The sequence below is a fragment of the Pelophylax lessonae genome, assembly GCF_965119305.1.
Source record: "Pelophylax lessonae genome assembly, chromosome: 4".
Classification (NCBI taxonomy): Eukaryota; Metazoa; Chordata; class Amphibia; order Anura; family Ranidae; genus Pelophylax; species Pelophylax lessonae.
In genome coordinates, this window is record NC_138771.1 from 65,814,845 (window position 1) to 65,828,231 (window position 13,387).

Below are 13,387 nucleotides of genomic sequence, written 5' to 3' on the forward strand. Positions count from 1 at the left end.
GTAACTCTTACTAATGTGTACGGGACATCATAGGCACACCCAAGCTATGCTCCTAGGCAACTACTCAACATACATGGACCTCAGCTACCTTCATCTTATTAGGCTTAAATTATAACCTTTTGCTGCCTGAGAGATTCATACACAGCAAACAAACAATGAGTAATGTCTTTGGTAACATTGGCACCTGTGAAAAAGAATCTGTGAGAACTGATAGGCCCAATTAGTGTTCCATTTGACTAAAATAAAGGCTGAAGCAAGGTAAACTAAGCCAGAATTAAAGCAAAGTGTCATCTACTCTGTATCTACTCTAGACACTCACTGTAATATCTGTGTATACTAAGTGGTCAGTTTTTAAAAAAAATTGGACAATTTGCCCAGTGAAAGCACATGTACACTGGTTCTGTGCAAATGGGGCAAAAAACGAATGTTTTTTAGGCTTTTTCTTGTGCTGGATAAACGTTTCTCAATGATTTAAAATAGAAAATACTATATTAGGCCACTGGATGATGCTACGTATCACGGGACTCTCCTAAGATACTTAGTGCGATATAGTGGCCAAATGCACCACCATTACAATTATAATTAATTTTCCTCTCAGCTGACTTTCTAGGGTTCCTGTGTGCATCTATACAGGCATGGCACATTAGATAATCCATCTACTAGGCAGCATTCGCACAGGTGTCATAAATAATTTCCACAATGTGTGTAATATATGTAAAACATCATGTCAGAAAAAACACACATTATGGAGGTCCCAAACAACCGGTCAATAATCCTTTTCACCCCCTTCCAGTGTCGGAACAGCTTCGGGCACCTCCAAAACATATGAGTTATATCCCCTTTCGGGTTTCCAAATCTGGGGCACTTTGAATCTACTCGGTGGCCAAACAGTTTATATGGGGTGTAATAAGCTCTATATATTAAGAATAGGTGGGACATTCTCTGAGATGGGGAGAGAGAGAACAATGGAGCGACTTCCATCACTCTATTCTATTGTGCCTCGGAGATTTCACCCAAATCCTTCTCCCATTTTCTCCTACAGTTAATTGTTTCTGTGTCTCTCCCTATGCCCTTATCAATTTGTTGATATATTTTCGAGACTAGACCTTTCCATGTTTCTACTTTAGTAATTTACAGCTTCAAATACTGTAGCATTTACTTATATATTCCTATTTAGACAGTTCTTTTTTTTAAGACCTTTTCTAGAGAAGATGTTTCAACTTTGTGGCCGGTTTTGCTGAGCATTCTAGGTTTTTGAAGAAAAAGCCCAGCACTAGCTGCCCTTTTTGGAATCACTCTGAACTCCATGCAGGGTTTTATGAACAGAGCAGGAAGGATGGGGGAAGTTGTCCTCCTCGGATTCATTCAGCTGTGTGTATATAATAAATATACCAGTCAGTTCCGTGAACCATTTAGGGCTCATTCACACCATGTGCAGAGACTTGGGTTTTTCTTTACATGATCAGCACAGGTCTCTGCAAGGGTGTCATCCAATGCGCTGCCCATATAAAATAAAAAAAATGGCGTGTCTGCATTTTTCCACGCTGCATGGTGCATCGTAACAGCATCGTTGTGGAAATAGAACAACTGTTATCTATGTGTCCAACAGTCATCTGTATTTTTTTCTTGTGCAAAAATGCAGGTCATGCCTATGAGATCTGATTTTGCACCAGCCTGATAGAACTATGAACATTAAATCAAGTTTTATTACTCTTCATTTTCAGTTGGGGAATAATTATTACAGAATATATCAACTTTATGCAGAAAATGACTTTATGTTGTCACCGTAGTAATTAATGTTCTATATACACAAGTTTGGAATTTCTTTATCTAGTCTGGCAAAACAGAACAGAAACTCTCTACAAAGCGGAGACCAAGCTTATCCAAGGGCTTATTCACATGAGCTTTGGTCTCTGAAGAACAATTTGTTTTGCACTGGTTCCTCACTGGCTGCTTTAACCCCTTGATCACAGCAACCGCATGCATAGTGTGTGGTTGCAGGGCGCTTGCAAAAGTAGCCCCATTCACTTGATTGGGTCATGTTTTGTGGGCACTACGCCTGTCGAAAGCGACAAGGGGTGTACTAAGATCGTATGGTCAGATTATGATGTGTATGGTGACTCTAAATATAACCTGAATGTAAGGATGTGTAAAAAGTTGACCAATATAGTTGCAGGTATTGACCTGAACTTGCTTTTCTTTACGTTCCACAAAGGCTGTGCGGGGAAATAATACTCAGTGTTGCCATTCTCATAGTTCAGCCTAGTCACTCCCATCACATTAGATACCACTAATGTGGATTGGAAGCATTACTGACTGAGCTTTGCAGCAATATGTAGGGTTGGGTGAATGGGATGGGTATTGCCCATTTTGTATTTGATTAACTATAGGGGAAAAAAGTGGAAAAGGAGTCTTAGAAGACAGATGCAAGCAGGGCTTTTTTCTTTTCCAGCAGGAACGTGGGGGGGGGGGGGGAAACTCAGTTCTGTCACCTCCAGTACTAGATGTATGTAATGGCAAGGGATCAAGGGATACTGTGGTCTGCTGGGGAGTCTATTGATCCGAGTTGCTGGGGGATCTATTGCCACTGGGGGATCTGTTGCTGCTGGGGGGAGTCTCTTGTTGCTGGGGAGGTCTATTGTTGATCGTGGAGGATAATTTGTTGCTTGGAGGGATCTACTATTGAGGATGGATCCATATTTGCTGGTGGGGGATCTATTGCTGTTTAGGGGGCATTTTGTTGCAGGGGGTCTATTGTTGCTGGGAGGATCTATTGATGCTGGGGGAGGGTCTATTGTTGCTGGCTGCAGGGGGTCTACTGTATTTTACTGCTTTTCTTGTTATCATTAAACAATTCCATACAAATTACTTAGAACCACAAAATGAGAGTAAGAGTAAAGCTAGACTGGGAGCTTACTATTGAGAAATGCCTGAAAATCTCATTGCTCCCTAGCTCCAAGCTCTGCTGTGGGCATGCCATTGGGGCCCACTTCCTCTCTGTCCAGGTAATGTTCAAACAATAAGGTCTCATATTGGTGCCGTCACTTTCTTTAAAAATCATTATGGAACAGTGCACATCAAGGTCCCTGCCACAGAAACCCCACGCTCTAACCTGTTCCATCAGTATGGGCATCTGTACGACTAAGCGGCATGGGCTCAGTCATAGTGGGCTGCGGTAAATCATATGAGCTCAGTTGTAAAGGACTGTTGTATGGGTTAATCCATATGGGCTTAGTCTTAGAAATGCCTTTACAGGTGAAACATGTTAGAGGGGAAGGTCACTGTGGCAGAAACCTTAATGTACACTGCTCAACCTAATAAAGATTTTCAAAGAAAGTGGCGTCACTGGTGCATGACCTAGTTTTCAGCATAATACAGGTATCAGAGTGCCTATGCCAAAGGATTGCCTGTGCCAAAGGATTTGTATTTCTGCCAATCCAGACAGCACAGTTAGCCTGGTCACCAGACCTTACACTTTCGGTGTCACAATTTGTAGAAATAAAAATATGGCAACATGACCTTTAATGGTAAAAGAGGCCAGGGCATTTTGTAAGACATGTTTCAACCAATTTGCTAACCATACATTGTATGTCACGTACTGCTCAAACTCATATAATACTTCATGTTTTGGTTAGTAAAATTACGATTTAGATTTTTTTGTGAATTGTCTAGCCCAACCATTCTCAACCAGGGTTCCCTGGAACCCTAGGATTTCTTCAGATGTTGCTAGGGGTTCCTTAACCACTTAAGCCCCGGAAGATTTTACCCCCTTCCTGACCAGGGGGTATTTTGCGATTCGGCACTGCGTGACTTTAACGGACAATTGCGCGGTCGTGCGACGCTGTACCTAAACGAATTTGGCGTCCTTTTTTTCCCACAAACAGAGCTTTCTTTTGGCGGTATTTGATCACCTGTGCGATTTTTTGATCACGCGCTATAAACAAAAAAAGAGCGTAAATTTTGCAAAAATAGCAATATTTTTCCCTTTTTTTTATATGAAATTCCCCCAAAAATAAATGTAAAAATCAAAATTTTTTAATATTTTCGGCCAATTTGTTTTATGCTACCTATGTTTGGTAAAAAAAATCGCAAAAAGCGTATTTTGATTGGTTTGCGCAAAAGTTATTGCGTTTACTAACAAAGGGAAAGATTTTTGTCATTTTTGTTGTTTTTTTTTTTAACGCGTAATGGCGGCGATCTGCGATTTTTTTTGTGGTACTGCGACAATGCGGCGGACAGATCGGACCCTTGACTGACATTTTTGACACTTTTGGGGTTACCAGTGACATTTCTACAGTAATCAGTGCTATATATATGCACTGTTACTGTAAAAATACACTGGTAGTGAAGGGGTTAACTTTATTTGAGAGGGAGGGGCTGTGTGTGTCCCTAGGGGCGTGCTTCTAACTGTGATTGGCTGGGGCTTCAACTGTATGCAGAGTGATCAATGGATCTACATAGTAGATCCATGTGATCATCTCTCATACAGAGAGGAGAATGACAGGCAGCTTGTTTACACAAGCTGCCTGACTTTCTCCCTCTCCCCCGCCGATCGCAGAGTGGCCGGCGGCGATCGGGTCCGCCGGTCACACGCGCGGGGGGGTCCGTGACCACGCGGGAGCGGGAGCGCGCCTCCGGCGGCGCGCGCTCGCTCCCTAAACCCTCACAGGCGAGCGACGTAGACCTACGTCACTTTGCCTGTGAGGGGCTGACCGCCCACGTAGATAGTCGTGCGGCGGTCGGCAAGTGGTTAAGCTGTGGCTAATTGACCTTCCATTAGATGGTGCCTGCATAGTTCCAGGACCAACACAACTGGAAGAATCAATGGAATGACACCAATGATCTTTTTAGCTATCTTTAAGGGTGGCATTTTGACCACCACTGTAAGGGACATACTTTCCACTGACCCCAATGAATAGGTTTTACCTGGGTTTCCCTGAGACCTGTTAACGATTTCAAGCGCTCTTCTGGGGTAAAAAGCTTGAGAAAGGCTGGTCTCGCTTATTACCACAGAGGAACCCTTGAAATAATTTTAAGGTCCTGTGGAACCCTTACTAAAACCAATTCATTGGTGGTGAGTGGTGAGATTGCCCCACTTACAGTGTTTACAGACCGTTATAAAGGTTATTTGTGTCATGCCGCTCCAAGTGGCATCAGCCACAACTCAAGGAACCCCTAGACACCTCTGGAGGAGCCCTTGGGTTCCACAGGACCTTGATTGAAAATGGCTGGTCTAGCTGATATCAATTACAAATTCAATTACAATACAATATAAATATACAGCTTGTATGCTGTACCTGGTAATTGATATAAGAACAGTATTTTTTTTTTCCATACTATACTGAGTTTTATAAATGGCATTATACCCAATATACTAAATATGGTCTTGTGGTCTCTATGTTTGCCTCTTTTCTGTTCTGGTTACTTAATAAGCACACTATGCAGTGGCTGTACTCAACATTTAGTTTGAACTTTAGAGGAAAATACTGATACTATAACACTTTTCTTTAGCTTAGTACTATTTTAAAAAGCTGTGTTAGAGTTCATTGATAAAACTAGAAAAACAGAGAAAAGTAGATAAAGCTCATGACAACCAGTTAGATTCTTGATTGCATTTTAACACATAATTTGGACTAGAACAATGACCTTCAGAACTTGATTCGAGGTGTAGGAAAAATGAGAGCATCACAGTAATATCAACAGTCCATCCTAACGTTTATTTCACATAGAAAGCCAACACGTTTTGGGAGCTCAAAACACTCCTTCATCGGGGGTTGTAAAATGATGGTGAACAAATGGGAATCAGTGATGAATTGAAGTAGTGGAGAAAGGAAGATATGTACAACGCCAAGCGGGCGCCTCACATTGACCTGGTGTACTATTCTATTCATTTTTTAATGATATTTTAACAGTGTTTTTTATTTTATTAATAATATTCTATTTTTTTTCATATAATATTTTAATATTTGCATATACAGGCAGTCCCCGGGTTACAAACATCTGACTTACAAACAACTCCTACTTACAAACGGAGGGAGACAACAGGAAGTGAGGAGAAATCTCCCCCTTGGAAGGGAAATTCACTCCTGTAAGAGTTCTCATGGGAAAAAGTTGTCTCCACTGAAGCTTTATCACCAATCCTTGTTTCCACAACAACCCAAAAATGTTCTAAATTCAGTTGTAATAGGAACAGAAAGTGAGGTGAAATCTTGTTAACAGGGGTACAGACAGCAAAACAAATGTTACAGGGGTGTTAACCCTTCCCTATGCTATCTAAAAAAACGTAAAAATTATTATTTTGGCCGGAGCTACACTTAAAAAATGTACCTGTTCCGACTTACAAACAAATTTGACTTAAGAACAAACCTACAGACCCTATCTTGTTTGTAACCCGGGGACTGCCTGTACATATATTTAACAATTAACTGTACTACTAATGAAAGAACTGAATACATTCCAGCTGTTGGCATTTCAGCTTGGTTGTAAAACATCTATGTTACTACGTCCAGTAGTTGTTTTCCTTTTAATTTACCTTGATGATTTTAAAAATATAATAGCTATGGTACAAATGTGTTCAAATGTGTTTAAGTTAATGCTTTATTTGTATAATTCTGTATTTAACCACTTTAAGACCGGAAGATTTTGCTGCTTAATGACCAGGCCCTATTTTGCGATTCGGCACTACGTTATTTTAACGGACAATTGCGCATTCATGCAACGCTGTACCTAAACGAAATTGACGTCCTTTTTTTCCCCACAAATAGAGCTTTCTTTTGGTGGTATTTGATCACCTGTGCGATTTTTATTTTTTGCGCTATAAACAACAAAATCGACAATTTTGAAAAAAAAAAATGTATATATATTTTTCTTTTTTTTTTAAATATTTTTCACATTCTGCAATATAACATTCCCCCTCCCAAAAATTTAAAAAATCACATTTTTTTATAATTTTAGGCCAATTTGTTTTCTGCTATATGTTTTTGGTAAAAAAAAAACAAAATCGCAATAAGCGTATTTTGATTGGTTTGCGCAAACGTTATTGCCTTTACTAACCACGGGAAAGATTTTTGTCATTTTTATTGTTTTTTTTTTTACTAGTAATGGCGGCGATCTGCAATTTTTTGCGGGACTGCGACATTGCGGCGGACAGATCGGACCCTTAACTGAAATTTTTGACACTTTTGGGGGGACCAGTGACATTACTACAGTAATCAGTGCTAAAAATATGCACTGTTACTGTAATAATGCCATTGGCAGGGAAGGGGTTAATACTATTGGTGATCAAGGGGTTAAAAGTGAGCCTAGGGGAGTGATTCTAACTGTGGGGGGTTGGGCTTTTGAAATGATCATAGAGACATGCGATCCTATATAGCAGGATCACATGGTCTCTGTGATCATTGCAGGGAGAAGGACGGACGGCTGTGTTTTAAATCGGAGCCGCCTGACACATGCACTGGCTTCCCCGAGGACGAGCGGCGCGCACTCCCCCTCAGTGGCGCGCACTCGCCCCCTAGTGGCCTCCCAGGCAGATGACGCCTATTAACGTGATTTTGCCTGGGAGAGCCACACTGCCGACGTAAATAGGCAGTGCAGCGACGGCAAGTGGTTAATATAGGATTGCAGAAATCTTAACAGGTAGCTTAAGGTCACTGTCATAAATTAAAAAATAACATGGAAGTTCTGAAAATTCTGCTAAAAAAAGTGGATTTATTGCCATGTGCAGCTGCAAGTTATTGAAATTGCCAAATTCATTATATACTCCTGGGGTAAAAATCGAATAACATGTTATTATTTATGGTAATATGCATGCAGACACAGATTTAGACTGCATTCACATTGATCCAACTTGGACCGCGACTTGTCAGCCTTGACAAGTCGCGGTCCGTCACACTCCCATTGTATAGTACAGGAGCCGTTCTAATAGGAGCGACCTCGGAGGCGACTTGCATAGACATACATTTTAATAAGTCCGTGCAAGTCGCGCCGAAGTGGCGCTGCACGCGACTTCACAGGTCGCCCCCTAAGTAGGAGTGACCTAGTGTGAACCGAGCCTTAGCCGTGATATATAATGTCTTTATAAATAAATCCAAGTTTCATAAACAAACAAAAATATTGCTTTTGAGAAACAGAAGTGCAACTTTAAAATATATATATATAAAAAAAAGAAAAAGAAACTGTAAACTCTATTGGCTGTAATGCCATTGCACATATTACCTAAATATACTACCGACAATAAATATTAAGAAAAACAAAAATAAGAAAAAGCCTTTTTTCCTAAAAGTAAAAAGTTCCTATTATTTTTGCTTTTAGCAGCTTAGTAGACGCCCCCCACGAAAGCGCAGTGTTAATTTGATGTGAAATTTAGTTTAGATTTTAGTTTTAGTTGTATTTTAGTCATTTGAATTGTTGTAGCTGTATTTTAGTCAACTAAAAAAATGTTAATTTTGTGACCAAAAACATTTTCGTGAACGATATTAACACTGCATGTTAGTACACAATATATTTATACCTCAAGTTGCGTTCGATGGACAGCACCACTGCCAAATGTCACCCATTCAAGTGAATAAAGCTGCACTCCGCCACTGTGGGTAATACATGCAGTGTGGTGCTCCTTCATTGGTAATGCAGCCATTGAGGAGCTGACACCTGTCAAATGCCTCCCGATCACCTGCTAACCGCAGCCGGCTGCTGCTGACAGCGGATCACAAGTCAGAAGCTAAGACCATGTAAAAAAGGCCCCGTCCCGTGATTTTTCCTTAAAAATCAATATTGCAACCCGCAATCCCTCCCATCCTCACACCAGGGTACTAGGGGTAATCCTAAACTCTGACCTGAACTTTCAGCTCCATATCCAATCGTTGTCAAAAGCTTGTAGACTTCACCTCCATAACATCTCCAAAATTCCCCCTTCTTAACTAATGAAACTACCAAGACACTCAGTCACTCCCTTGTTCTCTCTCGCTTTGATAACTCTGCCCTGAGCTACATCACCAATCTTGTCTCCAAATATCACCCAAACTGTCCTCTCCGCTCCTCTCAGGACCTCCTGCTCTCAAGCTCCCTCGTCTCCTCCCCCCATGCTTATCTCCAGGACTTCTCCAGAGCCTCTCCCATCCTCTGGAACTTTCTACCTCGGTTGGTCCAGCTATCTCCTACTCTGGCTGCCTTTGGGTGATCCATGAAAACTCATCTCCTAAGGGAAGCCTATCATGCCTCTAACTAATCTTTTATCACTTTCATCAGCTCATCACCCACAGTTATAACCTTTTGTACCACTTGCCCCATCCTATTAGATTGTAATGAGCAGGGCTCTCTTAACCCTCTTATATTTTATTGTATTATAACTTTACTGTCTCTTCACAGACTCTTCACATAGGTGTTTTCTGCGAAAAGACAGTATGTTGCATTTTTTAAAAACCCCGCTTGTTGCATCATTGGTACATTTAGTGTAAAAATGTGTGTTATGGTATAGTCAATGGCAATGCATGGAAAATGGGATAAAACACACAGTGGGGGGGAATTGATCAACGCAGAAGCACACAAAATCTGGAGATTGCCCCATTTGGCCCTTTGCTTTACCTTTATCAGGCCCTTGAGGCACAATGCAATCCACTGACACCACTGATGGGGCATTATTGCTCCCACTGACACCAATGATGGGGCATTATTGCTCCCACTGACACCAATGATGGGACACTATTTCTCCCACTGACACCAATGATGGGACACTATTTCTCCCACTGACACCAATGATGGGACACTATTTCTCCCACTGACACCAATGATGGGACACTATTCCTTCCACTGACACCAATGATGGGGCACTATTCCTTCCACTGACACCAATGATGGGGCACTATTCCACCCACTGACACCAATGATGGGGTACCCCTCTGGTGTAACAGGTGTCCCCCTCCTCTCTGGTATGACATGTGTCCCCCCTCCTCTCCTCCTCTCTGGTATCACAGGTGTCCCCCTCCTCTCTGGTATCAGAGGTGTCCACCTCCTCTCCGGTATCAAAGGTGTCCCCCTCCTCTCCTCCTCTTTGGTATCACAGGTGTCCCCCCCCTCTCCTGCTCTCTGGTATCACAGGTGTCCCCCTCCTCTCCTGCTCTTTGGTATCACAGGTGTCCCCCCCTCTCCTGCTCTCTGGTATCGCAGGTGTCCCCCTCCTCTCCTCCTCTCTGGTATCACAGGTGTCCCCCCCTCTCCTGCTCTCTGGTATCACAGGTGTCCCCCTCCTCTCCTGCTCTCTGGTATCACAGGTGTCCCCCCCTCTCCTGCTCTCTGGTATCACAGGTGTCCCCCTCCTCTCCTCCTCTCTGGTATCACAGGTGTCCCCCTCCTCTCCTCCTCTCTGGTATCACAGGTGTCCCCCTCCTCTCCTGCTCTCTGATATCACAGGTGTCCCCTCCTCTCCCCCCTGGTGTCACAGGTGCCCCCCTCCTCTCCCCCCTGGTGTGACAGGTGCCCCCCTCCTCTCCGGTATCACAGCTGTCCCCCTCCTCTCTGGTATCACAGGTGTCCCCCTCCTCTCTGGTATCACAGGTGTCCCCCTACTATCCTCCTCTCCGGTATCACAGGTGTCCCCCCTCCTCTTCTCTCTGGTGTCACAGGTGTCCCCCTCCTCTTCCCCCTGGTGTCACAGGTGCCCCCCTCCATTTCTGGTGTCACAAGTGTCCCCCTCCTCTCCTCTCTGGTGTCACAGTTGTTCCCCTCCTCTCTGGTTTCACAGATGTCCCCCTCTGGTGTCACAAGTGTTCCCCTCCTCTCCAGTGTCACAGGTGTCCCCCTTCTCTCCCTTCTGGTGTCACAGGTGTTCCCCTCCTCTCCAGTGTCACAGGTGTCCCCCTCCTCTCCCCTCTGGTGTCAAAGGTGTCCCCTCCTCCACCGTCTGTTGTCACAGGTATCCCCCTCCTCTCCCCTCTGGTGTCACAGGTGTCCCCTGCCTCTCCTGTCTGGTGTCACAGGTGTCCCCCGCCTCTCCTCTCTAGTGTCACAGGTATCCCCCTCCTCTCCCCTCTGGTGTAACAGGTGTCTCCCTCCTCTCTGGTGTCACAGGTGTCCCCCTCCTCTCCCCTCTGGTGTCACAAGTGTCCCCCTCCTCTCCTCTCTGGTGTCACATGGTTCCCCCTCCTCTCTGGTGTCACAGGTGTCCCCCTCCTCTCCTCTCTGGTGTCACATGGTTCCCCCTCCTCTCTGGTGTCCAGGTGTCCCCCTCCTCTCTGGTGTCAGAGGTGTTCCCCTTCTCTCTGGTGTCACAGGTGTCCCCCTCCTCTCTGGTGTCACAGGTGTCCCCCTCCTCTATAGTGTCACAGGTGTCCCCCTCTATGGTGTCACAGGTGTCCCCCTCCTCTCCCTCTCTGGTGTAAAAGGTGTCCCCCTCCACTCCCCTCTGGTGTCACATGTGTCCCCCTCCTCTCTGGTGTCACAGGTTTCCCCCTCCTCTACCCTCTAATGTGTCACAGGTGTCTCCCTCCTCTCCCCTCTGGTGTCACGGGTGTTACCCTAATCTCCCCTCTGGTGTCACAGGTGTCCCCCTCCTCTCCCCTCTGGTGTTACAGGTGTCCCCCTCCTCTCCCCTCTGGTGACATAGATGTCTCCCTCCTCTCTGGTGTCACAGATGTCCCCCCCCTCTTCTCCCCTCTGGTGTCACATGTGTCCCCCTCCTCTCCCCTCTGGTGCCACAGGTGTCCCCCTCCTCTCCCCTCTGGTGTTACAGGTGTCCCCCTCCTCTCCCCTCTGGTGTCACAGATGTCCCCCTCCTCTCCTCTCTGGTGTCATAGATGTCCCCCTCCTCTCCCCTCTGGTGTTACAGGTGTCCCCCTCCTCTCCTCTCTGGTGTCACAGATGTCCCCCCTCCTCTCTGGTGTCACAGATGTCCCCCTCCTCTCCTCTCTGGTGTCACAGATGTCCCCCTCCCCTCTGGTGTCACAGGTGTCCCCCTCCTTTCCCCTCTGGTGTCACAGGTGTCCCCCTTCTGTCCCCCTCCTCTCCCCTCTGGTGTCACAGATGTCCCCCTCCTCTCCCTTCTGGTGTCACAGATGTCCCCCCTTCTCTCCTCTCTGGTGTCACAGATGTCCCCCTCCTCTCCTCCTCTCTGGTATCACAGGTGTCCCCCTCCTCTCCTCCTCTCTGGTATCACAGGTGTCCCCCTCCTCTCCTGCTCTCTGATATCACAGGTGTCCCCTCCTCTCCCCCCTGGTGTCACAGGTGCCCCCCTCCTCTCCCCCCTGGTGTGACAGGTGCCCCCCTCCTCTCCGGTATCACAGCTGTCCCCCTCCTCTCTGGTATCACAGGTGTCCCTCTCCTCTCCTCCTCTCTGGTATCACAGGTGTCCCCCTACTATCCTCCTCTCCGGTATCACAGGTGTCCCCCTCCTCTTCTCTCTGGTGTCACAGGTGTCCCCCTCCTCTTCCCCCTGGTGTCACAGGTGCCCCCCTCCATTTCTGGTGTCACAAGTGTCCCCCTCCTCTCCTCTCTGGTGTCACAGTTGTTCCCCTCCTCTCTGGTTTCACAGATGTCCCCCTCTGGTGTCACAAGTGTTCCCCTCCTCTCCAGTGTCACAGGTGTCCCCCTTCTCTCCCTTCTGGTGTCACAGGTGTTCCCCTCCTCTCCAGTGTCACAGGTGTCCCCCTCCTCTCCCCTCTGGTGTCAAAGGTGTCCCCTCCTCCACCGTCTGTTGTCACAGGTATCCCCCTCCTCTCCCCTCTGGTGTCACAGGTGTCCCCTGCCTCTCCTGTCTGGTGTCACAGGTGTCCCCCGCCTCTCCTCTCTAGTGTCACAGGTATCCCCCTCCTCTCCCCTCTGGTGTAACAGGTGTCTCCCTCCTCTCTGGTGTCACAGGTGTCCCCCTCCTCTCCCCTCTGGTGTCACAAGTGTCCCCCTCCTCTCCTCTCTGGTGTCACATGGTTCCCCCTCCTCTCTGGTGTCACAGGTGTCCCCCTCCTCTCCTCTCTGGTGTCACATGGTTCCCCCTCCTCTCTGGTGTCCAGGTGTCCCCCTCCTCTCTGGTGTCAGAGGTGTTCCCCTTCTCTCTGGTGTCACAGGTGTCCCCCTCCTCTCTGGTGTCACAGGTGTCCCCCTCCTCTATAGTGTCACAGGTGTCCCCCTCTATGGTGTCACAGGTGTCCCCCTCCTCTCCCTCTCTGGTGTAAAAGGTGTCCCCCTCCACTCCCCTCTGGTGTCACATGTGTCCCCCTCCTCTCTGGTGTCACAGGTTTCCCCCTCCTCTACCCTCTAATGTGTCACAGGTGTCTCCCTCCTCTCCCCTCTGGTGTCACGGGTGTTACCCTAATCTCCCCTCTGGTGTCACAGGTGTCCCCCTCCTCTCCCCTCTGGTGTTACAGGTGTCCCCCTCCTCTCCCCTCTGGTGACATAGATGTCT

The 13,387-nt window shown here is 46.3% G+C and overlaps 1 protein-coding gene across 1 annotated transcript in view; it reads right to left on the reverse strand.

Moving 5' to 3' along the window:
- Positions 1-13,387, reverse strand: part of SAXO2 (stabilizer of axonemal microtubules 2) — a 46,422-nt gene that overhangs the window by 32,194 nt on the left and 841 nt on the right. The gene's annotated exons all lie outside the window — the stretch shown is intronic.